Raw genomic sequence first — 22,996 nt, 5'->3', positions numbered from 1 at the left:
AATCCTCCTTGGTCCCTTCCCCCTACCATCACCAATGCTCCAACCATCCTAACCAAACACTTCGCCCCTCAGCGAGCATAATCACCCCCCCCCCCCCTGAAAATAGGATGAAAGACCACCTTACTGTATCTTGGGTAAAGAAAACCCTTGACGCATTTCATGCCGAGCCAGACACGAAAATATTACCACGACTATTCTGACATTCCTTGTTTACACAATATGATTTACGAGTCTGTAAATGACAAAACCAGCTGTCTTACAGAATATATATATATATACATATTTATTTACAGGACCTATCATCTATTCCATGTTTCCATTATATATATATATATATATATATATATATATATATATATATATATATATATATATATATATATATATATATATATATTTATATATATATATATATATATATATATATATACATATATATATATATATATATATATATATATATATATATATAGTGTATTCTGGTGTCTTTTATTGCTACTACGTAGTAGAGTGTGTTAAGCCACAGAAAGAAAAAAAATGAACTCCCTAAAAAAATGAGGCAAAATAATAATGTCCCATCTCTCCTTGGCCCCGGGTCTCCAACACAGACCCACTCCACCATCTCCAACACAGACCCACTCCACCATCTCCAACAGATCCCCGGCAATAAATTCCGAAACCTTCCCTCCTCCTCCTCCTCCTCGTTCACGCCTCGATGCTCAGCTGTTTAGGTTCAGATCGCCTGTGAATGGAGTCAGGGAGCGTGAAAAGGGGATGGACTGGCGGGAGACGGACGCTGCTCGGCGGGAGGGGAGGGGGAGGGAGGGGAAGAAGGGGAGGTGGTAGGAGGGGAAGTGGTCCTAAAGGAGGGAGGGTTAAGGAGGGGGAAGAAGGGGAGGTGGTGGGAAGGGAAGAGGTTCTAAAGGAGGGAGGGTTAAGGAGGGGGAAGAAGGGGAGGTGGTAGGAGGGAAAGAGGTTCTAAAGGAGGGAGGGTTAAGGTGCCTATATTGATTACAATGCCACCTGCATCCTGGGGGACACACTTACCCTGATACTGGCGAAGAGCAGAGAGAGGGAGGGAGGGGGGGAGATATACGACCTCCCCCCCCCCCCCCCCCTCCTCGAGCTAATAACCTGTGCACAGACTATGACAATCTGGATCGTGTCTTGGGGGGAGGTGAGGAGGCAGATGAGGAAACAAGAAGGTGTTGGGAAGACGTTACGTCTGGTTCCACCAGAGAGAGGTGGTGGTGGGTGGTGGGCGCTGTGGGACGACCCCGCTCATGCAGGAGGGAGGGGACGACCCATGCTGCTGGAGGCTGGGCCGATTACATATGAATGTCGGTGGGGAATATTAATGGCAGGGTTGAGGGACGCTCCATAAAGCAGCTGGTTGAATTGATTCAGTGGTCCGCTTCACCAGGGTTTTGACACGGAGTCGGGCGCCCCCTCCCTCTCTCTCTTTTTCTCTTTCTCTCTCTCTCTCTCTACTCCTCCTCTTCCCTCTCTGTAACGACCAGCTTCACGGGTGATCTGCCATGTCGTTCAGCCGTGGTCGTACTCCGGCTATAACATCACGACCATGTCGTGGACGGCGGTGGTGGTGGTGGAGGAGGTCGTCCACGACGTACCACACCTGTACCATACTCCTCTACCACACCTACGCGTCTTACCACAATGAAAGGAGTAGATTGCGTGGTGGTGGTGGCACGTGAGCAACGAGAAATATCTGAAATTCTCAAGACAATGAGTGGGAGGGAGGAGGACCTCGATGTTTCTGTGATGGCAGAGGCTGATGATGTAGCGTGTGTGTTCCTGACTGCCACTACATCATCATGCTTATAAGCATCAGTTGACGTGGTCTTCATGGTTCAGTCCTGTAGTCTCCTACCTGGCGAGGAACAGCTCCAAGACCCTTCCAAAACGAACCATCACCAACTTCGTCTGTCTCAAAGTTCCCAAAGATTACTGCCACTGATTCCACAATTCCTCTACAACTGAACTTCTTGTTCCTATGTTGTTGTCCCTATGATGTTCTTCCTACAACATGAGTTGGTCTGGGTATATCCTAGGTGGTGATGTTCCTCATTCGCTCCTGCGATGTTTGGTCGCCTCCGCCGAGTAACGTTTTGCACAAGTGAAGCAGAGCGTGTGATTAGGAGGAGTACAACAGAAAGCGGCAAGAGGTCGAGAGAAATGTACCGCAGACGCCTCAACGCGATGGATCAACACTTAACACCGTCCTGCACGACTCTTGTGTCACAACTCAGGCGTGCTGAACAAACAATAACACCTGGATAACGTTCTCTATGTTCTCAGTAACCACGGGCTGTACCTATGGTTCACACACCAACTGTTCAAACTCTTACAGGTGACGTCACACGTCACATCTATCGAAAGCTTTCACACACAATACGTAGACTGTGGCGGATGCTTTCCCTCTGCTGCTGCTAAGTTTGCAAAGTACCCATCAGCAGGACACAGACAGACAACAGACGACTCCTACAGACCCCTCCTGACCTGGGGTGAACACAGACAGACAACAGACGACTGCTACAGACTCCTCCTGACCTGGGGTGAACACAGACAGACAACAGACGACTGCTACAGACCCCTCTTGACCTGGAGTGAACACAGACAGACAACAGACGACTCCTACAGACCCCTCTTGACCTGGAGTGAACACAGACAGACAACAGACGACTGCTACAGACTCCTCCTGACCTGGGGTGAACACGGACAGACAACAGACGACTGCTACAGACCCCTCCTGACCTGGGGTGAACACGGACAGACAACAGACGACTGCTACAGACCCCTCCTGACCTGGGGTGAACACGGACAGACAACAGACGACTCCTACAGACCCCTCTTGACCTGGGGTGAACACAGACAGACAACAGACGACTGCCACAGACCCCTCCTGACCTGGGGTGAACACAGACAGACAACAGACGACTGCTACAGACCCCTCCTGACCTGGAGTGAACACAGACAGACAACAGACGACTCCTACAGACCCCTCTTGACCTGGAGTGAACACAGACAGACAACAGACGACTGTTACAGACCCCTCTTGACCTGGAGTGAACACGGACAGACAACAGACGACTGCTACAGACTCCTCCTGACCTGGGGTGAACACAGACAGACAACAGACGACTGTTACAGACCCCTCTTGACCTGGAGTGAACACGGACAGACAACAGACGACTGCTACAGACCCCTCCTGACCTGGGGCGAACACAGACAGACAACAGACGTGCGCTACAGACAGCCATGGACACAGACCTCTCTGCCTCATCCGTAACAGACAGCAACAGCCAACGCTCACAGTAATGTTATCCGACTAATTGAGAGGAGGTAAAGCGAGCGGGCAATAATTGCTCCTTTATGAGTATTTATCGCTCTTCATCAAGACTACAATCTTAACGCTAATGAGGCCTTGGTGATGGCCCCCGCCGGGGGGGGGGGGGAATTATGCTAATGACTATATTGGCCGTCGTTGTTTTATGGTGGTGGGGGGAGGTGGGGGGTGTGGGGGGGGAGCCAAACATGGCGGCAACCGCTGCTCCAACAGACTTTACTCACACCTGCCTCTGCCAACACCTGCTACACCTGGCAACAACATGACACCTGTTTACACTTGGCAACATGACACCTGTTTACACTTGGCAACATGACATCTGTTTACACCTGGCAACAACTATGGCAAAGTAATCCACCAACAGAACAACAATATGTGTTGTGTTGTGAACAATGGGGGACAGAAATATTAACTTGAGTCTTAACCGTTGAAAATATAACACACACACACACACACACACACACACACACACACACACACACACACACGGCCCCGTACCAATGCTCCCACAAAATAAATCACTTTTCCTTCTCTTCAATAATAATCCCTTGTAAGGCAAGGGATGGGGGGGGGGGGGGGGGATCAGCGGCCCTCCCCCCCTCCCTCGCCCCACTCTCTGGCCCACCGCTGGGGAGGGGGGGTGTAAGTCGAGGGCTGGGGTGAAGGGGAGCTGGGTGTGCGAGACGACAAAGGTCGGGTGGATGAGAGGATGGGTGAGTGCGGATGAGAGGCCGCGTGAGAGCGTGGATGAGAGGCTGGGTGAGTGCGGATGAGAGGCCGGGTGAGTGCGGATGAGAGGCCGGGTGAGTGCGTGGATGAGAGGCCGGGTGAGAGTGTGGATGAGAGGCTGGGTGAGAGCGTGGATGAGAGGCTGGGGAGTGGGTGAGGGTGGGTGAGAGGGGGTGGCCCAACATATGCCACGTGGGATGGATGGATAGAGGAACTGGATGAATATGATGATATGGGGGCGTGGATGCATGTAACAAGCGCGGGTTAACTATGACCCAGGGAGTTGATGAAGGTGACCCCAGGCACTGGGTGAATATGACGAAAGAGTGAGAGTGAAGATGACAGGTGTGGGGAAAGCCACAGGGAGGGAAATAGGGGAAACCCCCGAGAGAGAGAGAGAGAGAGAGAGAGAGAGAGAGAGAGAGAGAGAGAGAGAGAGAGAGAGAGAGAGAGTATGTGTGTCTTACGAAGCCAAACTCTCTTGCCAATTCCTTTAACATATTGGCGACAAAATCTACTAAACTCTTTTCAGATAATACAACTTCTACTACCACATCTTGACGAATTCTTCAAGTAAATATGGAGGCCGGATCTTCACAAAGACGAACCCTTGTTTACAACCGGTGAGAGACGTTGGGAGAGAGAAGGAAAAAAAAAAAATGGACGAATGTGGTAGTGTCTGTGAACCTAAGCAAGGAAGAGTAATTACCCAGCAGAAGTTTGGGGCGCACAGCTCGCTCCGCGCTCAACCCACCATCCCCTCCCCTCCTCCCCTCCCCACAACAGTTGTCATATTTAACAACATGTGTCAGGTAAGTGCGCAACGATCACCACTTGTTTTTTTTTTTTTTGAAGTTCTTTCTTTCCAAGACAATGAACTCCAGTGATTTACCTTCAATTATGAGAAGTGATGAGCTGTGAGACACCTCTGGTCTAACCTGGTCTGGTCTGGTCTAGTCTGGTCGGGTAGGGTCTGGCCTAAACACAATACCTCCCCAAAAAAACTATTTTTTTTCTAAACAATTGGTTTGCTCAAAGGAATTCTCTCTCTCTCTCTCTCTCTCTCTCTCTCTCTCTCTCTCTCTCTCTCTCTCTCTCATCATCAGCTCGACCTAACTACACAGGAAGCCTGAGTGATGGTTATAACCATTAACAATGGTTCTGCTCTCCCCCCCTACCCCTACAGTTCTGTCTGTGGTCTAACTACCATGCTGACGCTCTCATTACAGTCAGGCTGTTAAGAGGCGGAGACAATTAGGGTCATAATCATCCACAACACCCTGACTGGTTTAGCACACTCTGCACCCCACATGTTTTGATCCAATCTCGCCACTACTGTACAGTCCACATTGCCTTATGACTGTAGGCTGTGTATAGATTTGGGAGTCCCCGGATGTTTACACTTAACAAGCGTTTCAATTTCAGTGTTAATATTTCACGGATTCTTTACTGTAGCAAGTGTCGTGCCAACAAGGAAGTGTTTGTGAGCGAAAATTAGGATTTCTGTCCACCAAGATTTTCCAAGTGGAACTTACTCAAAGTGACATTTCCTCAGTTCGCACACTGGAGAATATAGTTGCAATACACACACACACACACACACACACACACACACACACACACACACACAGACGAATCTAGTGCATATGAAGGCGCAACTTTCATACAACATACAATACCCTCCAACTGCCAGGACTCGAACCCAGACCCTTTGCGTGACAGTCGGGAACACTAACCGCTCGGCATCACGCAAAGGTCCTGGGTTCGAATTCTGGCTGTTGGAGAGAATTATGTGATATATATATATATATATATATATATATATATATATATATATATATATATATATATATATATATATATATATATATATATATCCTCTCTATTACTGCCGTTTTCGTCAACCATGTTGGATGTTGACAAACATGTTGACAAACAACCACCTTGTTCACGTCATGTCAACATCGCGTACCAGAACCTAGCCACCGTCGTCAATTGCCATCACTTCAGAAATCGTAAAAATCCATCTCTGTCTTATTTTTCTCTCTCGTTTCTTCCTAATGACCAAGAGTCGCCCTCTTTGTGCCCTCTTTCAAGACGATAACAGACAGTTGCCCAGCTCAGCCAACCAGCCCCCCCACGTCTTCTTGGGAAGGTAAGATCACCACCAGACAGTATTTTACCACAGAGGAATTGTTTTGGGTCTGACACTGTTGTGTGCTGGCGAACACGATTGCTGGCGTTCATTCTTCACAACTCTCCATCACAGCTGACACGTTCCACAATCCCCACGATCATACACAGCAAACTTGACAGTACACACTCTCGTAAGATGCCCACCCTTAGCTGGGGTATAGAATTAGAAAACGATTTCGACAAGTTAAAACTAAATTAATGGCACTGGTGGTGGGTTGGGTGGTGGGCTGGGTGTGGTGGGTTGGGTGTGGTGGGTCCACAACCGACCAGCAACAGGGAGAGTGGGACGTAAAAAAAAAAAAAGGCCCTCGTCTTGCCCCAGCAATATCTACAGAAGTAAACAGGGTAGCAAGACCAGCGGTAATGACGCACATCGCTCCACACGACTTCAAAGACGCGCCAGCCAGCCAGCCACCCGGGTTCGACTCCCCCTCCCTCCGTTTGGGGTGGAGGAGGGGGTGAAGAGTTAGGGGAGAGGAGGAGGAGGGTGTAACACTGCAACATGAACCTGTTGAGAGGAAGTTCAGGTGGGAAAGAACAAAAATTCCACACAAAGCTCCTGCGTTGAAATAGATGTTTCTCTCTCTCTCTCTCTCTCTCTCTCTCTCTCTCTCTCTCTCTCTCTCTCTCTCTCTCTCTCTCTCTCTCTCTCTCTCTCTCTCTCACTACAGACCTTGATATTATGGACAGAGAGAGAGAGAGAGAGAGAGGAGAGAGAGAGAGAGAGAGAGAGAGAGAGAGAGAGAGAGAGAGAGAGAGAGAGCATTAAGGGTTACTAGGTTGTATAAAGGAATCTCATTTTGACCCTCACTTATGACTCCCTCTTGTCTGTTCAAGGACCACCCACCCACCCTTCTCCCTCCCTCCCCCCCCCCCACACACTTATCTCCCCCCTCCCCCTCCTCCACTTACACTTATATTTTTCATCTTTCATTTCTCGTTCCCCCCGACGGTCGGCCTGGGATTTCCCGGGGTCGAACCAGGTCTGGTGGTGGTTGATTTTTTTTGGTCCTCCTCCTCCTTCGTCGTTGTGGTGGTGCCCGTGTGACCGTACAGACCTGAGGGCTCGGGGTCCGGCCCTGTCAGGACGTGTCAGGGTGTGGATGGAAGGGTATGTTGGGGAGGGGGGGGGGGAGGACCCTGCGCACACACACACACACACACACACACACGTCAGATTTGAGAAAGGCAGCTTTTGGGCTCTCTCTCTCTCTCTCTCTCTCTCTCTCTCTCTCTCTCTCTCTCTCTCTCTCTCTCTCTCTCTCTCTCACCACACACACACAGGTACATGTGTGGCTCACGTATGAATATCGGCCGATCTATTCCCAGCAGACAGTAGGCCTGATAGCAGATGTAAGAAGCTAGTTGTAGTAGTAGTAGTGGTAGTGGTAGTGGTAGTAGTAGTAGTAGTAGTAGTAGTAGTAGTAGTAGTAGAGGTAATAATAGTAGAGGTAATAATAGTAGTAGTAGTAGTAGTAGTAGTAGTAGTAGTAGTAGTAGTAGTAGTAGAGGTAATTATAGTAGAGGTAATAGTAGTAGTAGTAGTAGTAGTAGTAATGCCTTACTTTATAAATGACAAGTAATGCTGAAGAACTGAATATCTATAATTTCTTTCATCTCGAGAACAACAAAAAAGTTAAATTAATATTGATATTGAAACCCCATGCCAGCAGAGTTTACAGGTAAACCACATGACCTGTATGGGTTTACCTCATCGGGTTGACATACACACACATGACAGGAGATCTCTACCATGTACACCCCTTCCTTCACACAAGAACACACACGTACGTACATAAATACATACATATGTGCCTACGCCCTTGACAAAATACATAACCCATACACACACCAAATACATAATCCTACATGTAAACCATTACAGATTCGATGCAAACACTACAGACTCTTAGGGTTTGAGTTGTCCCCCAACCCCCCCCCCTCCCCCCTTACGAACCACCCCCTCCTAACAGGAGGGGGGGGGGGGGGACGAGACTAAATCACCAGTTACTGAGGTGGTTAACCACAGGTCACCACCCACAGAGGACCTGCCCGCCGCAGATCACCTCACTATGGACCATCGGGTCTTCCGTTATCTGACCACGTGGTCCACCGTCGGTCACGTGGTCTTTGCTAACGGTTATCAGCGTGGAACGAAAAAGGAACTGGCGCCCTACCCTTACCTGGTATCGGCACTACACTCTTACCTGTTATCGGCACTACACACTCTTCAGAGCTGTTATCGGCACTCGGGCCTTATCGGGGTCACGTCAGGTCTACGCAGCAGTATCGGCCCATCGCTATCGCTACGGCCCATGGGGGGGGGGGAGAGAGAGAGAGAGAGAGAGAGAGAGAGAGAGAGAGAGAGAGAGAGAGAGAGATAGACCGTGTCCACTTCTTACAAACATCTAAGTCTCCAGTGTTGTCAGTATTACTTCTCTATCTCCTTTTTATCATTATCTAATAACGCGTCCACTACCATCATTCTTTTTAATCTCATCTTCATCATAACAGTTCGTAAACTGGCTTCAGAAAAACATTATTGTCATACTGGCCTCCACCTACACCCCCCTCTCTTTCACTCCCATGTCCCCCCTTCACCCAAACTCTCGCTCTAATGTTTTATCTATACAGATCTAGACAACAAATATCGTTCAAGGCTACGATCGTCCGTAACCACTGATGTCTTAACACATTCTGTTCATCATCATGCGTTTCGTTATAACCCTACGATGATCGTTATGTTCATGGGTGGTTGTTCTACAATACCGAGGTTCTGTAACGATTTAGTTTTAGCATCGTAACTCATGTTGACTGTTATACTTCATCATAATTCTTGTTCTATTGTTCTCTGTCTCCTTCATCACTACTGTTCTCTTGTTCTGTCTCCTTCACTGTGACTGTTCTCTTGTTCTCTGTCCTTCACTGTGACTGTTCTCTTGTTCTCTGTCCTTCACTGTGACTGTTCTCTTGTTCTGTGTCCTTCACTGTGACTGTTCTCTTATTCTTTGTCTCCTCCACAACCACTGTTCTCTTGTTCTGTTCTCGAACGGTCCTATTAACTCTCCACTCCGACGCAGTGTTCCACACCCAGATATAACGTGTGGAGGAAGAGATCGTCTCGCGAGACCAGGTAGGCCAGGTCTCGTAATTGCCGTCCACTGACCCACGTCTCGTCCACCCACCACCGAGAACATGTGGTTGCAGGTTCTGTGAGCATGGAGAAATCACCCACCATTATATATAAAAAAAAAAATCCACATTAATCCCAGTCACTTTCTCCATTGACTATCGCCAATGGGGGGGGGGGGGTCACCATCATCCCTTAACACCGTAACCACCCCCCCCCCTCTCTCTCACCCCTAACAACCCAACTACCCTCTCACCCTCATTAGGTCGACGTAATGAGGGGCCGGCTCATTATGTGCATCACCTCGCTGGAAGCGCACACCACTCAGCCCCCCATCCAGTGGCTGAGGGGGGGGGGGGCTGGGGGGCCCGGGGGGGCTGGGGGGGATTTACTGAAATCCCTCACGGAGGAGGAGGAGGAGGAGAAGGAGGAGGAGGAAGAGGAGGAGGAGGAGGAGAAGGAGGAGGAGGAAGAGGAGGAGGAAGCAGCAGAAGCAGCAGGTACATGCAAGCAGAGGGCCAGCAGGTACACACAGCAGGCAAAGGACAAGTGGAAAAAAAAAAATGGGGGGGGGGGTCGGTCTTTTCAACCCGCCCTAGCCCCCACCCTCCAACCTTCCCCACCACTAAGGGTCACCTCCACCTTCTCATTACATTCAATATGGCACTTCACGTCGGCCACAACACTGTCATCACCCGACCTCACTCAAACCAACGCTCGCGCAATGATATCAATAATGGTCTTCATAACGGTACACACACGGGAGAGAGAGAGAGAGAGAGAGAGAGAGAGAGAGAGAGAGAGAGAGAGAGAGAGAGAGAGAGAGAGAGAGAGAGAGAGAGAGGTAATTATCATGATGGCTTAACGCAGTAGCGTAAAGAAAGGGGTGGGGGGTAGGGGGGGGGGGGGAGGTTGTGGGGTTGTGGGTTGTGGGGTTGTAGTGGAACAACACTACCATGCCCTTCTAACTCTCACATCATCATCACCAACTACCACCCCTCCTCCCCCTCCCCACCCCCTTTCAAACAGCCCCACTCACCGACCAGTTATTATGTCATTATTACGACAAGGACAGAACTCACGCAACACACACACCCCCTCCCTCTCCCTCTCCCCCACCCCCCTCCTCCCCCTCTCCCCACCCCCCTCCTCCCCCTCTCCCCCACCCCCCCCTCCCCCTAAGATTACAACCATTATCAAGGAAAGTGGCCGGAGTATTCTCTGTAATGATGGGGGGGCGGGGGGGGGGGGGGGGGGGGGCGGCTCTCGAGGGGCCAGGTAGTAATACCGCTTCCACACTGGCTAGCCAGGGCGCCAGGCACCGGTTCGATTCTCCTCTTCCCTAACCCACCCACCCACCCACCCTCCCAATCGTCTCCACCCCCCCTCTCCTTCTTAACCAGTTAGCCCCTGGGAAATAAATGTTCATGGCGCATGTTCTCTCTCTCTCTCTCTCTCTCTCTCTCTCTCTCTCTCTCTCTCTCTCTCTCTCTCTCTCTCCGTGTTCACGAGGGTGTTCATGTTCTGGCGTGTGTTCTTCTCTCCCCCCCCAACAGGTTTTCTGTTTAAGGTCTGTCTTTATCATTTTGTTTCTCTAAGTCCGCCTGGCTCATGTTCAAAACCTTTTATGTTTTGTGACGTTCATTTTCACGTCATATTCGTGAGTCACATTTCGTATCGCCATGGTCGTTCGTGGTCATGTGTGTTCATATTCGTGACAGTCACAATCCACTCTCGTCATGTTCATGTCAAGGGGACAATGATTAAATGAACAGATACTTATTTCCTGTGTTCATTTTCAGTAGCTTCATGTTCACGTCATATTCTGTAACGTGGCTCATGTGAGTTAGTTGGAATTTTCGTTTTCAAAATGATTTATTTCCTAAGGTAATCTGTTGGATGTGTTTATGATTACACTATGTTCAATATGTTCATCTTCCCACATCATGTTCACGGGCCACATTCACGTATCCTCCTGCGCGAGAGAACATGTTAGAAATGTTCATTTTGAAGATGATCTTGTTCGGTGTTCACTCGCCAGTGTACATGTTCACCCTAGTCATGTTCAAATTGTTCATAAGTCATGATCTATAAGCTTATCAAGATCCCTCATGTTCACCAGTGTTTAGCCGAACCTTCCTTCATATTCCCATTCCAAACCATGTTTAACCAACGCAAAGATCAAGTTTATATATATATATATATATATATATATATATATATATATATATATATATATATATATATATATATATATATATATTCCACTTAAAACCTTATCTATCATTTCAACAGTAAAAAAGTAATCATATAAGACACGTAGATATATCCCACAAACAACATATGAAGAACCAAGAACAACAAAAATATATAATTCAAGTAATCTAAATTATATCTTGAATTACATCAAAGATATCAATAAGAAGCTTAAATGAAATGATAAAAACACACTTTATCCCTTGTTTCATTCACGTGCATATACCACACACACACACATACACATACACACACACACACACACACTGACGCTCTATATATCTCAAAACAAAAGAGAAACACCAAAGCCACTCTGCATGACAAAAAGTTACAAATAATACCGAAAAAAAAATAGAATGTCATAACCTCGCATAGAAAACGAGGGTCTGCAACACGGAACACTTCACCGGTGTACAAATAAGGCCACTTTCCAGTGTAAGGTGATGATACCATGACCTTTACGTGTTTCTGGCTATCAACACGTGCAGTCATCCCTTCAGAATGCCAGGCGCAAAACACTAACTGAGAAAACGAATTTCTGTTCGTCCATGACCACAAGGCGAGCTGCTTGGCTCCTCCTAGTATTGGAAGACATGATTCCATTCTACTATTAGTGGAATTCTATAATATATATATATATATATATATATATATATATATATATATATATATATATATATATATATATATATATATATATATATTATCTTCTGTTGTTAAGGAAAGACATGAGTGTGGGTTGTATAGAAGAGTTCCAAAGCATAGCGGTTCAAGGAGAGGAAAAAAAAAAAAAAGTTACAACGGCTCATCCTCGATTTACGTTGCGCCACAGAGTATAATTCCCTCTAAATGACCCAGTCCACATGTGATAATCCTATTGCTCTATTACCTTGATTACTGTTTCCACGAGGAATTGACTAATTTTAAGATAACCATCATATGCTCAGAGCCTGAAGTGTGTGCTTGTAAGTATGGTGCCCCTGGCAGGGCCAGGTTTATATATATATATATATATATATATATATATATATATATATATATATATATATATATATATATATATTATCCCTGGGGATAGGGGATTAAGAATACTTCCCACGTTTTCCCTGCGTGTCGTAGAAGGCGACTAAAAGGGAAGGGAGCGGGTGGCTGGAAATCCTCCCCTTTTGTTTTTTTTTTCTTTCTTTTTTAATTTTCCAAAAGAAGGAACAGAGAAGAGGGCCAGGTGAGGATATTCCCTCAAAGGCCCAGTCCTCTGTTCTTAACGCTACCTTGCTATCGCGGGAAATGGCGAATAGTATGAAAAAAAAAAAAAAAATATATATATATATATATATATATATATATATATATATATATATATATATATATATATATGTAGGTTTGCGGCAGGGGTGTGTGATGTCTCCATGGTTGTTTAATTTGTTTATGGATGGGGTTGTTAGGGAGGTGAATGCAAGAGTCCTGGAAAGAGGGGCAAGTATGAAGTCTGTTGGGGATGAGAGAGCCTGGGAAGTGAGTCAGTTGTTGTTCGCTGATGATACAGCGCTGGTGGCTGATTCATGTGAGAAACTGCAGAAGCTGGTGACTGAGTTTGGTAAAGTGTGTGGAAGAAGAAAGTTAAGAGTAAATGTGAATAAGAGCAAGGTTATTAGGTACAGTAGGGTTGAGGGTCAAGTCAATTGGGAGGTGAGTTTGAATGGAGAAAAACTGGAGGAAGTGAAGTGTTTTAGATATCTGGGAGTGGATCTGGCAGCGGATGGAACCATGGAAGCGGAAGTGGATCATAGGGTGGGGGAGGGGGCGAAAATTTTGGGAGCCTTGAAAAATGTGTGGAAGTCGAGAACATTATCTCGGAAAGCAAAAATGGGTATGTTTGAAGGAATAGTGGTTCCAACAATGTTGTATGGTTGCGAGGCGTGGGCTATGGATAGAGTTGTGCGCAGGAGGATGGATGTGCTGGAAATGAGATGTTTGAGGACAATGTGTGGTGTGAGGTGGTTTGATCGAGTAAGTAACGTAAGGGTAAGAGAGATGTGTGGAAATAAAAAGAGCGTGGTTGAGAGAGCAGAAGAGGGTGTTTTGAAATGGTTTGGGCACATGGAGAGAATGAGTGAGGAAAGATTGACCAAGAGGATATATGTGTCGGAGGTGGAGGGAACGAGGAGAAGAGGGAGACCAAATTGGAGGTGGAAAGATGGAGTGAAAAAGATTTTGTGTGATCGGGGCCTGAACATGCAGGAGGGTGTAAGGAGGGCAAGGAATAGAGTGAATTGGAGCGATGTGGTATACAGGGGTTGACGTGCTGTCAGTGGAGTGAATCAAGGCATGTGAGGCGTCTGGGGTGGACCATGGAAAGCTGTGTAGGTATGTATACACGTGTGTGGACATGTGTATGTACATGTGTATGGGGGGGGGGGGGTTGGGCCATTTCTTTTGTCTGTTTCCTTGCGCTACCTCGCAGACGCGGGAGACAGCGACAAAGTATAAAAAAAAAAAAAAAAAAAAAAAAAAAAAAAAAAAAAAATATATATATATATATATATATATATATATATATATATATATATATATATATATGTGTGTGTGTGTGTGTGTGTGTGTCACCTAATCAATTATCCAACCAATCCACAAACGAGATGGTGTAGCACCCTTATTCTGCCGGAGAGTGTGTCACGTCTTGGCCACATGCGCCACACGGAGGCAGGCAATATCTATCGTGGGATAACCACACGGAGGCAGGCAATATCTATCGTATGGTAACCACACGGAGGCAGGCAATATCTATCGTGTGGTAACCACACAGGAAATGATTGGGCGGTGGGCAGGGGGGAGAGGGGAAACACGGAACTAATGTGACGCATTTTACATGGAAAAAAAAAAAAGACAAAATGTGTTGCAACAGCAACAACAACAATAACAACAATAACAAGAGGCCATAGTCGACGTGAATCAGAGGATGTTGAGGTCACATCCTTGGCCACTAGAGAATATTTCTGACGTTAGTAAAGTGTGTGCGAGGCCGGCCACGACTGGGTAATCACCACCTCGCTCGTTCTACATAATGACCACACGCTTATTACAACCTTGCTCGCTCCACTATTAAGCCACGCGTTAATGATGGACGCTTGGGAAACCAGGGAGCTGGGCGAGTTGGCCTGGTCCCAGCCCTCACAGCTGGTGGGGGTAGAAGACCTCCCAAACCTCAGCTGGTGGGGGTAGAAGACCTCCCAAACCTCAGCTGGTGGGGGTAGAAGACCTCCCAAACCTCAGTTGGTGGGGGTAGAAGACCTCCCAAACCATCGTAAGGTAAGGTAAAGTCCCAGACCTCAGCTGGTGGGGGTAGAAGACCTCCCAAACCATCGTAAGGTAGGGTAAGGTCCCAGACCTCAGCTGGTGGGGGTAGAAGACCTCCCAAACCATCGTAAGGTAAGGTAAGGTCCCAGACCTCAGCTGGTGAGGGTAGAAGACCTCCCAAACCATCGTAAGGTAAGGTAAGGTCCCAGACCTCAGCTGGTGGGGGTAGAAGACCTCCCAAACCATCGTAAGGTAAGGTAAGGTCCCAGACCTCAGCTGGTGAGGGTAGAAGACCTCCCAAACCATCGTAAGGTAGGGTAAGGTCCCAGACCTCAGCTGGTGGGGGTAGAAGACCTCCCAAACCATCGTAAGGTAGGGTAAGGTCCCAGACCTCAGCTGGTGAGGGTAGAAGACCTCCCAAACCATCGTAAGGTAGGGTAAGGTCCCAGACCTCAGCTGGTGGGGGTAGAAGACCTCCCAAACCTCAGCTGGTGGGGGTAGAAGACCTCCCAAACCATCGTAAGGTAAGGCAATCTATATATATGGCATCGCTTACACAGAATCCCAGCGTCACACCGCGTCACGCCACCTCAGCGTCACACCGCGTCATCCCACCTCAGCGTCACACCGCGTCACCCCACCTCAGCGTCACACCGCGTCACCCCACCTCAGCGTCACGCCGCGTCACGCCACCTCAGCGTCACTGGGTGACAATGGCTTCCTCAGGCAGTAGGAGGGGGGAGGGGCCTGGTTGGTCGAACCCCGTCATTCCCAGATGTTAATGTGACGCCCCAAGAGGGAGGGAGCCCAGGGAGGGAACCCAGGGAGGGAACCCAGGGAGGCTAGAGGGAGCCAGGGAGGGTAGAGGGAGCCAGGAAGGGTAGAGGGAGGGGTCAGGAGGGCGGCAGCCCCCACAGGCCGTAATTAATGGAGGTAATAACACCAATAATGACAGCGGAGGGTGTAAGGGGCGCGGGAGATAATGGTATGGGATGCTGGGGGGGTAATGACACGGCCTGGGGTGGGGCAAGGAGGAGGAGGAGGAGGAGCACACACACACACACACACACACACACACACACACACACACACACACACACACACACACACACACACACACACACACACACACACACACACACTGCTGGGGTAATCCACGCCCCCTTCACTACAATCCGTAATTTGCAGTGAGTTATGCTGAAGGCAACAGTGATAAGACGCTCCTCCGCCCCCCCCCGCCCCCCACCCTGCCTTCACCCCTGGTGGGGGCGTGAGGCTGGATCTGTACCCCCCTCCTCCCTCCCCCCCCCCCACCACACACCCTTAGACTTCCCTGATCAACGACCTTCCAGAATCCTGGAAAAAAAAGAGAAGGCGATTTTCCAGTTCAAAAGGCGAGGGATAGACTCCCTCAACCACTTTCGTCTTTTTATCATATAATGTGTACATTTTCGACCTTTTCCTACGACGACGCAAGGCTTACAGTCCCGTCTTTCCCTCGTGATTCAGAGGGACAAGGTTAACAACACTGACCCTTAAGTACCCTTAGGATAGGGCACAAGTTTCCACCCCCCCCCCTCCTTCAACCACCCCCGGATAATGAAAGGTCACAGTCAACACGTTGAACACCGAGCGCCACACCAGCGCGCATGCGTCACCTCTGCACGACTAATATAACCAACTCTCCACACAACACAACACAACGTTTCTCATGACCATTTCTTAACATGTCAAAGTTCCATAACACGAGAAAGATCTCCACGAGAAATATTCCTATTTCCCCACATCCTACACGTCTACTAGAACCCAGGCAGGTAATGTGGGTCGTATAAGAACAAGATCTCTTTGGTGTATTTCCATATGTATCAGTGGGTCTCACAAGGTAGAAAATATGTGGCCCGTCTACATATCAATACACATCTATCATATATATATATATTCTAAATAACTTGTAATTCATCTGTACCCCGCTGGCCTCCACCTACCCCTTAGCCATGTACCCTTCACCAACCTACCGGTGAAATGCTTCGTCTATGTGCCTTTAGATAAATAAAGAGTTCGAAACTGTGAAGCTATACACAGGGTCCCTTCCGTGCAACACACACACCCAAACCCCGTAAGAATCTAGCATTTTCTTGGTGTCATGTGTGGACAGAGTCTATAAATGGGACACATTCAGGCGTGGATATGTATGACATCTTCACTATGTCCACCTAAATATAGACGGTATCTTAACTACGTCCACCTAACACACACACACACACACACACACACACACACACACACACACACACACACACACTTCCTTAAGAGTTCGTTACGCAAGATAACCACACAAGATATCCCCACCTTGAGCATGAGTTTCCTTCTGTCGTTATCATTAACCACTATGGCAGAAGAGGAGGAGGTTATCTTAACCCTCTTATGTCTACGAACCACTTTACACACACCCGCTGCCTCCGTGGACCACCTCCAGAATATATCTCGTATGATATCGGATCTGAAACCACTAATCAGTAACAAATAATATTATCTACACACTTACTAGTGGTGACACTGATGCCAAAGTTTCTCTACCTGTCTATCTATTTCCTGGTTGACTTGTTGTTCTCTACCTGTCTATCTATTTCCTGGTTGACTTGTTGTTCTCTACCTGTCTATCTATTTGCTGGTTGACTTGTTGTTCTCTACCTGTCTATCTATTTGCTGGTTGACTTGTTGGGCCACAGGTTAAGACTCCTTGCTCTACAATAACTAGAAAAATCGTGGCTTTTAAGACTGAAATTTCAACCGTGTAACACCTCAACTCTTGGCCAACCCCAAAGAGAGACATTCTACTCAGCGCCATCTTCCACAACACTTGTTTGTCGACGGCTAAAAAAATGATATATCATTCGACACTCCAAATGGTCCCTAATACCTGAGTTTACCGGAGTCAAAGCTGTAGCTTGGGTCTCCAGCCAGCGAGGGGGTGTATGGTTTATGGTTGTGTGTTGAAGATGAAGGAACTATTTATCCATGTTGTGCACATTCATCAGCTGCTGCTACTGGCTGGCTGGCTCACGAGGCATGATGGCTTTGTACACAACGGTGCGAGCCATGACAACGAAGCCACGCCACTTGAGCACAAGGGCACGGCCCTTCGGTACGAAGAGACGGCCTTAGAAGACGATGCACGGTACTTAATTGGCGAAGGTACGACCAGAAGCACAGTGCTGTAAAGTTGTGGTATGATGGCCTGGCCTTTGACCTCAGCGACCCTCCTAACAGTCTAGTCAAAGACAAGGCCATGAGATCGAAGGGTCATACCGTCGTGCTCATGGGTCGTACCGTCGTGTTCAAAGGTCGTACCGTCGTGTTCAAGGGTCGTACCGTCGTGTTCAAGGGTCGTACCGTCGTGTTCAAGGGTCGTACCGTCGTGTCGAAGGGTCGTGCCGTCGTGTTCAAGGGTCGTGCCGTCGTGAACAAAGGGGAGGGGGGAGTGTTCACTGCATCAGGTGGACCTTACACTTCCTGTACCACATTCGTGCTGGGGAAAAATGAATCTACCAAAGTGAACCACCAAACCTGAAGCAGCTCGAGTGTGTATGTGTCGAAACACAGAACTGTTCGAACCTCCACTGGTATGTACCACTGTAGAACTCCACCCAGTCTAATGGCCGATACCACACTGGAGAATTTCACCCATCCACCCCTGAGCTGTCCTACTCCTCCACTATACAGCACTCCACACTCCACAATTCCACACATCCTACTCCACCACAAGCCACTCCACTATTCCATCTACCACTTTCCACTCCACTACTCCATCTCACACCACCAATATCCACCCTACTCCACCTACTACCCTCCACCACCACCATCCACTCCACCTACCACCAACCACTCCACCATCTCCACAGGGGCGGGAGGTCCTAGAAGGTGTCTTATACCCCGCCCACCGCCACCCCTGCTCGGGCCCTGAGGGCTTGAGATGGGAGAGATAAGGGGCTGTTGAGAGGTCTCAGGTGAATAACGCCGTGAGCTGAGCCGAGCCCAGTACACCAGCCATGATGAGCAGCTGATTAGAGAGAGAGAGAGAGAGAGAGAGAGAGAGAGAGAGAGAGAGAGAGAGAGAGAGAGAGAGAGAGAGCAAACATCACCAACACAAAGGAAGGCATCAGAAACATACCTGGAAACACACACACACACACACACACACACACACACACACACACACACGCCTCGTACACGATGCCAGACAATACCACACAGGGAGACAATGGAAGATTCAACCGTGTGATCCACAGTCCACATAACACCATTGGGCAACCTCCCTCCCTCACCGCCTGGCCGACCCAGCAGTGCTACCAGACGCACCTGTCTTCACAAGGCTGCACACACCTGGCTGTAATTTGGCCTCTATTTACCCGAAGCTGACGCGCCCGTGATGTGGCAATACTGCAGATGACAGCCCAAGGTGAGTGTTGCCACCGTTGTGAGCTCGTCCCGCTAAACGCTTAACTTCAACCTCTATTGACTTCAAATGTAAAGTGAGAAGTTGTATATATATATATATATATATTGTATATATATATATATATATATATATATATATATATATATATATATATATATATATATATATATATATATATATATATATAACCACAAGGGAATTGAAAACACGATAAGTTCCCAAGTGCACTTTCGTGTAATAATCATATCGTCAGAGAGACAAGAATAAGAGATAGAACAGTTAGTTGATATACAAGGAAGAGACGTAGCTAAGACGCCATTAGTAAACAAACTTGTTTACTAATGGCGTCTTAGCTACGTCTCTTCCTTGTACATCATCTGGCTGTTCTACGTCTTCTATCTCATTCTTGTATCTCCCCTGATGATATGATCATTACACGAAAGTGCACTTGGGAATTTATCGTGTTTCATTTCCCTTGTGGTTTTATGCATATATATATATATATATATATATATATATATATATATATATATATATATATATATATATATATATATATATATATGCAGAACTTTCACTTCACCGTGAAGAGATATATGCAACAGTCACCACTGGAAAGAGAAAATAAAACAGTGAGTATTCATTTATACATCCTCAGACAGAGGATGTAATAAATGAAAGTACTCACCGTTTTATTTTCTCTTTGCAGTGGTGACTTGCATTCATATATATATATATATATATATATATATATAAAATATATATATATATATATATATATATATATACTTCTCGCCTTAATGTGACAACATCAGGAACACAAGCTGACCACTCCTCCCTTAGCTCTGTCTTGTGTTCCTTAAGTGAGGTGAAAGATGAGGAGGGGTTGTAAATTTGCAACTCCCCCTCCCTCTCCCCCTACCACCACACCTCCCCCTCCCTCTTCCCCCTACCACAACACCTCCCCCTCCTCCCCCCCTACCCCAAAACACCTCCCCCCCCCTCTCCCCCTACCACAACACTTCCCCCCTTCCTCTCCCCCACCACAAACACCTCCCATCCCCTCCCCCCCCTACCAAAACACCTCCCCCTCCCTCTCCCCCTACCACAACACCTCCCCCTCCCTCTCCCCCTACCACAACACCTCCCCCTCCCTCTCCCACCTACCACACACCTCCCCCTTCCTCTCCCCCTACCACAACACCTCCCCTCCCTCTCCCCCTACCACAACACTTCCCCCTTCCTCTCCCCCTACCACAACACCTCCCCCTTCCTCTCCCCCTACCACAACACCTCCCCCTCCCTCTCCCCCTACCACAACACCTCCCCCTCCCTCTCCCCTACCACAACACCTCCCCCTCCCTCTCCCCCTACCACAACACCTCCCCCTTCCTCTCTCCCTACCACCACACCTCCCCCTCCCTCTCCCCTACCACCACACCTCCCCCTTCCTCTCCCCCTACCACCACAACCTCCCCCTCCCTCTCCCCCTACCACAACACTCCCCCTCCCTCTCCCCCTACCACAACCACCTCCCCTTCCTCTCCCCCTACCACAACACCTCCCCCTCCCTCTCCCCCTACCACAACAACCTCACCCTACCTCTCCCCTTACCACACCACCTCCCCTTCCTCTCCCCCTACCACCACACCTCCCCCTCCCTCTCCCCTTACCACAACACCTCCCCTCCCTCTCCCCCTACCACAACACCTCCCCCTCCCTCTCCCCTTACCACAACACCTCCCCCTTCCTCTCCCCTTACCACAACACCTCCCCCTTCCTCTCTCCCTACCACCACAGCTCACCCCTCCTTCTCCCCGACCACCACACCTCCCCCTTCCTCTCCCCCTACCACCACAGCTCCTGGCCTTACCTCCCTCGCCTTGTGTAACACGCAGGAGATATATACTTAGCTTCAGAATACTCCATCTATCCCTCAAAAATATGTCTACATGACGTCATGCCTGTGTGACAACAACGCACAACTCGCCTCCCGTTTTCTCCATCGCTATTACCCCCTCCCCCCACACCCACGCTCGACTACCCCCCCCCCCCCAACGCTTACTAAAGCAAAGGCAGTAGTAATAGCAGCTTGTGTCCGCCGCCCACCATGAACAGCTTAGTGTGCCATCAGTAAGCTGGGGGTGAGGGGGTCGGGGAGGGGGGGAGAGGGGGGGGCGGGTCCCGTAACAAGAGGTGTACCATTACCAGACATGATAATAGGAGTCATTAATGATTTAAGTGGTGGGTGGACGTCCCTACGAGAGAACAGCATTAAGAACCCCGACTGAGGAGGGAGGGGGAGAAAACTCTCTCTCTCTCTCTCTCTCTCTCTCTCTCTCTCTCTCTCTCTCTCTCTCTCTCTCTCTCTCTCTCCAGGGTGCCCTTCCTCCACACCCCCTCCACCTAACACCTGGGTACAGCAGGGAGCCACACACACACACACACACACATTACAGCACTGTATTCATACAGCTGTACCCGAGACCCAGGCGTGAGGCAACTTTCTTCTTAACATCGTCCCTCCGTCCCTGTGTGTGTGTGTGTGTGTGTGTGTGTGTGTGTGTGTGTGTGTGTGTGTCATATACATGCGAGTAAAGACATGGTTCATACTCGTATATAAGCCAGGTTAAGAGACGGGGGGGCCACAAGGTTGGAAAGCTCTCTCTCTCTCTCTCCCCCCCATTTCCCCCTCTCCCTCCCCCCCCCTCCCCCCTCGTGAGACACAAACGAGCGTGGAGGTGCGCGTCCGCACTGCGCAAACAGGCGATTCCACGCCAACGTCTCCCGGAAACCATCAATTAACGACTGTGATAATCGCGGTACAACTAGCGTTGCCCCCCCCCGGGGGGTGGGGGGGGTAGGCGGATATGTCAGCCACAACGTAAATCAGACTTCACAGTAATGGCTCGCCTCCCTGTGGGGGGGGGCGGGGGGAGGGTAAGTGGCTGGGGGGGAGAGTACGGGGAGAGAGAGTAAGTGGATGGGGGAAGCGGGAGGAGGGAGAGAGTAAGTGGAAGTGGGAGGATGGAGAGAGTAAGTGGATGGTGGAAGTGGGAGGAGGGAGAGAGTAAGTGGATGGGGGAGAGTAGGGGGAGAGAGTAAGTGGATGGGGGGGAGCGGGGGCGGGAGAATAAGTAGGTGGTGTGGGGTGGGGTGAAGTGGGGTGGTGGAGGAGGAGGAGAGGGGGTGGTGGTGTGGTCATCATACGCGCAAGCTCAAGCTTTTCTAAGCTGGTGAGCTTGTCATGAAGAGAGGCCGAGTGCATGACGACACACACACACACACACACACACACACACATGATAACCTACCAGCCAGGTAGTACACACATGCAGCTTGATCTGATGGTAGTAAGCTTACATCCAGCTTGATCAGATGGCAGTAAGCTTAACTGGTCCCCTGAGAACGCTTTAGCGGGTTCACACCATCGTCCCTACGCGTCTTAGAACTCCCTCCCTCCTCCCCTACCTCCCTCCCTCCCTCCTTCCCTCCCTCCTCCCCTACCTTCCTCCCTCCCTCCTCCCCTCCCTCCCTCCCTCCTCCCCTACCTTCCTCCCTC

At 48.8% G+C, this 22,996-nt stretch overlaps 1 protein-coding gene across 15 annotated transcripts in view; it reads right to left on the bottom strand.

The window, feature by feature from the left end:
- Nucleotides 1–22,996, bottom strand: part of LOC139749597 (transducin-like enhancer protein 4) — a 169,403-nt gene that overhangs the window by 127,756 nt on the left and 18,651 nt on the right. The gene's annotated exons all lie outside the window — the stretch shown is intronic.

This window comes from Panulirus ornatus, chromosome 7, assembly GCF_036320965.1.
Source record: "Panulirus ornatus isolate Po-2019 chromosome 7, ASM3632096v1, whole genome shotgun sequence".
Lineage (NCBI taxonomy): Eukaryota > Metazoa > Arthropoda > Malacostraca > Decapoda > Palinuridae > Panulirus > Panulirus ornatus.
This window is presented reverse-complemented; position numbering and strand designations above follow the sequence as displayed.